The sequence below is a fragment of the Hippichthys cyanospilos genome, chromosome 11 (genome assembly GCF_059441005.1).
Source record: "Hippichthys cyanospilos isolate Australia breed blue-spotted pipefish chromosome 11, RoL_Hcya_1.0, whole genome shotgun sequence".
In the NCBI taxonomy this organism is placed as follows: Eukaryota; Metazoa; Chordata; class Actinopteri; order Syngnathiformes; family Syngnathidae; genus Hippichthys; species Hippichthys cyanospilos.
Window position 1 is genome coordinate 18,938,482 of NC_142379.1, and position 4,159 is coordinate 18,942,640.

General features: G+C 39.1%; 1 long non-coding RNA gene across 1 annotated transcript; it reads left to right on the forward strand.

Moving 5' to 3' along the window:
• The first annotated feature begins 1,211 nt into the window (after positions 1 to 1,211).
• On the forward strand, positions 1,212 to 3,933 carry LOC148416259 (uncharacterized). The gene is made up of 2 exons (XR_015867260.1): positions 1,212 to 1,333; positions 1,412 to 3,933. It is a non-coding gene; the product is annotated as an uncharacterized LOC148416259 (long non-coding RNA).
• The last annotated feature ends 226 nt before the right edge of the window (positions 3,934 to 4,159 follow it).

Consider the following 4,159-nt stretch of genomic DNA (forward strand, 5'->3'; position numbering starts at 1 on the left):
GTTATCTTGAACGAAGTTAAAAAAAAAGATTGAAATTTGATCAATCTTATGCAATGTCCTGGTACGCTTCATTTGTTTACAGCAGTATTTCATGCAAGGCAAACGTTTCACTGTTTGATTGCAAGAGGGAGGTAAATGTTAAATGCTAGCTAAAATACAAGCAAAACCTGATTTGAATATGTTTGATTTTTATATAACTTATTTTAAAATAAATAAATAAATAAATCCATAAATAAGGGAACAATTACATATGGGGAAAAATCAAACAAATCTTTTGTATTTATTTACTTACTTATTTATTTGTTTGTTTGTTTTTAAATCAGATTGTATTTTTTGTCAAAGACTATCCATCCTATTAGTTCAGTTGCTCTCAAAAGATTCCAGAAAATTTCACACTTCTCACTCAGGGTGAAATATAAACACCTGGCAAACATTGTGACTTCTGGATGGGTTGAGAAGCTGAGAGACAAAGATGTGTCAACTGGAATCTCTATGTGGTTTGCTTGTCTCATATTTTTTTTTTTTTCCATAACAGATTTTCACAAAATAAAAGCAATATCCCTACAATTTTAATCAAGTACAATTTCTACTCATAAGTGTAAGGTGATTTGCCGTTGCAAAATATAATTTAAACACACACAATTTTGATTCGTAGTCACAAGAAAATAATTCAAACCCTTACAATTGTTTTTATTCGTGATCACAAGAAAACATTAAGAGCTAGCTTCTGTAGCCGGGGATCGGCCGCCGCCCAGCTCACACTGCACCCGACCCCGATGGCCCCTCCCACAGGTGATGAGCCCATGGGAAGGGGGACCCATGTAGCCTCGTCGGGCTGAGCCCGGCCGAGTCCAATGGGTGCAGGCCCGGCCACCAGGCACTCGTAAGTGAGCCTGTCAGAGAAATCTCTTAAAGAAGACTAGGACAAGCCTAGCTGCTAAACTGCAAAAAGAGTAACTCAGACCAGCCAAGATTGACTTTTCTATGCCAGGCATAGGGAAAAAGCTTGGGCAAATGAACTTGTGGGTTTTCCAACGCTAATTTCAACCACCCAGCCGTCCCCCCCTGGCTTTTATTGAGCAAAAGCATAGCAGATTACAAGACACAACTAAAGAGCCAGCCGGGCGCCACCGACAGCTTGGGCCAAGGTCCCGGCTCACACTTTCGAGCGTCAACAGCTCTATCTAAGGACAGGGTCAAAATGAACTAGGATTGCATAAATGGATAACAATGAAATAAGCACATAATGATAACAACCTAATATATGATTCCCTTCACAGAGCCCCACCTCCAGGCCTGGCTCCAGAGAGGGCCCCCGGTGACCCACGTTCGGGTGAGGTTAACATGAATCCATTTATTTTATTCATCATTAAGGGTCGATGGACCATGCTTAGTCTGGTCTCTCATCTAGTACCTGTTTGCCATGGGTGACCCTGCCAGGGGCATAAAGCCCCAGACAACTTAGCTCCTAAGATCATTGGGATGCGCAAACCCCTCCACCACAATAAGGTGACGGCCCACAGAGGGGGGGTCACCAGATGTGCAGCCGTGATCTGGACACTCGGGTGAAGAGAGTCGCAGAGCTGTCCACTGATCACCACCTGGTGGTGTATTGGCTCCGGAGAGAATGCCGGTCAGACCTGGCAGTCCCAAACGTATCGTGAGGGTCTGCTGGGAATAAGCAGAAGCGGATAGGATAAGCGGAAGAAAATGGATGGATGGACAAGAAAACTTTTTAAACACACATGATGATGATGATTCATTTGTAAATGAGTCAATTCGTTTTGAGTCGAACATCGTTTTGAATTGGAATTAGATTCTGAATCAAATCAGAGATCCCAAAATTAGAATCCATTGGAATCGTGAGACTGTCAAAGATTCCCCCCCTCATGTTTATAGTTTATTATGTGCAATAATCAATACTTTTTGTCACCGAGGTACTAGCATTAATTTGAGATATGGTAAGGTATGGAGATAATGGTACTAAATGCTCGATTTTTATGACCCGTTAAATTTGGGCTGTTCCAAAAGTTCCGGGTCCAAATTTAAAAAAAAAAAAAAAAAGAATATGACCCAAACATTGAGAAACAAACAGCCATTATTCACCATGGCAACTTTCCAGAACAATCATTTTATTTGAAGCAAATCTATGAGTACTTGCCTCTTGCGCTTGTTCTGAACGTTTTAGAACAAGCTTTCTGAATTGATGCTTTCACCATCAATATTATCATTTAAAAGTCATCTTTAAAGTCCTCCAGCTACTTCAGAATAACCCCACCATCATCTATAGTATATGGAGAGGCATCTGATTTGGGGGTTGCATGAAAGGGTGGGTGGTTGAATGCTGATCTCCTAAAAGCAGTCAGGCCTTAATTAAACTGATGCTTGTATTGTTGAGCTAATGCTAACGATGCAAGTGATCCACGCTCATTAGGCAAAAATCTCCACAAATCTCTTCCTCTCTGCTGCAGAAGCGCAATTCATCCACATCATTACACACATATATACACACCGACCTACACACACACACTGATGCAAACTCAAAAATACACAAACACTTATGCCACCTAATACCAGCTACGCACACACATCTGCACATAGAGCTCAAGCACATTATGCATCATTATGCACACTAACCAAGCGGAAATGTTGGCTAACCTAAGGTTAGTGAGTCTATCTTGGTCAGCTGAAAGCTGTATGGTTGCAGACAGCCTCACACAAGCACTCACTCACACAGAATTGTGCGACCAAAAAAAATGTACACATAAAAGCTTGATGCAATTGTCCGACAAAGAATTGCTCAAACTAAACAATAACAATAATCCCAAGGGTACACTTGCAAACATGGACTGTTAATTTTTTTTATCAGTCACATTTTAACTTTTACCTCACAACCAAATTCTTTCTGTGTTCTTTCTCTCCCTATTGTACCTATTGGCTTGTTGGGAAACTTAAAGTGAACCCAAGTGATAGAAATTGCCAATCAGGTCAGTAGATGTAGCCCAAGTATCACAACACTCACATTTGCAAGCACTCATATTAGGGGTGTAATGAAACCTGATTTGGATTTGGAAAAAGGTTTTGTTTCAACCTAACTTTAATGACTAATTTTTAAAATACACTAACCTTGAATCGCACTGCACCTCATGTATTAGGGTACGTACTATGTCCAAATGTCTTTATTGAGAGGTTCATACCAGGTATAAACTGGTTGAATGTTGTAGTTGTAGTTGTCTTGGTTAGGTTTTGGAGAGTTCTTACATCAAAACGGGTGCTGAATGCATAAAACACAAATGTAGTACTGTATTTGTAGATGCACACACCGTCAAAGAGAAAATCACTGAAGAATCATCTTTTTTATGAAAGCTCGCAGACACTCACACAAAGAAAGCCTGTTAGTCAGGTAAATGAGGTGTTTGCGCCGATACCAACTGTGCTTCACCCAGCACAAAACAGGATCTGGAATCATTTAATTGTTTTTGGACACAACTTTTTCTTTTTTTCTAATTTAGACAACTGTATTTTCAAGCAGCCAATATATAACAACTACAACAACTATAACAAATACTTCAAATGCACACAACTGGGACAACCCCAGACAGATTTGTCTTGCTTTGTCTCGTACTGTTGGATTGTCTTGTCATATGCTGCTACTTCTGTCTTGTCTTGGGGTACTCTTGCCATACCTGGTTTTTCGTATTTAATTTTTAGTTTTAGTTACTAGTTTAGCAACACTAGGCAAAGTAGATCTAACATATCGCACATTACATTACTATAGATAAGAATCTAGTTTTTAGGATTGTCTCGTCTTGCTCACCTGAACTTTGTTATTGTACATGTAAAACGCAGAGGATAGTGAGAAACGCAATTTCAATTCCTTTGTATGTTAAGCACATGTGAAGAAATTGACAATAAACTTGACTTTGACTTTGACTTGACTTTGATTCTGGAAACAAAACTATTCTTCCACACTTTATTTTTCTTTTTCTGTATATTTTTATAAAGTGAAAACCAATCAAACGTATTTCCATACTCTCCTTATCCTGTCTCAGCTTTATTTGTTTTTCAAATAGAATAAATTTATTTTAAGAGCGAATCATTTAAGTACTTATAAAAGAACACCGTGCTTTTCCGCTGATGTACATAGGATATGTTTGAA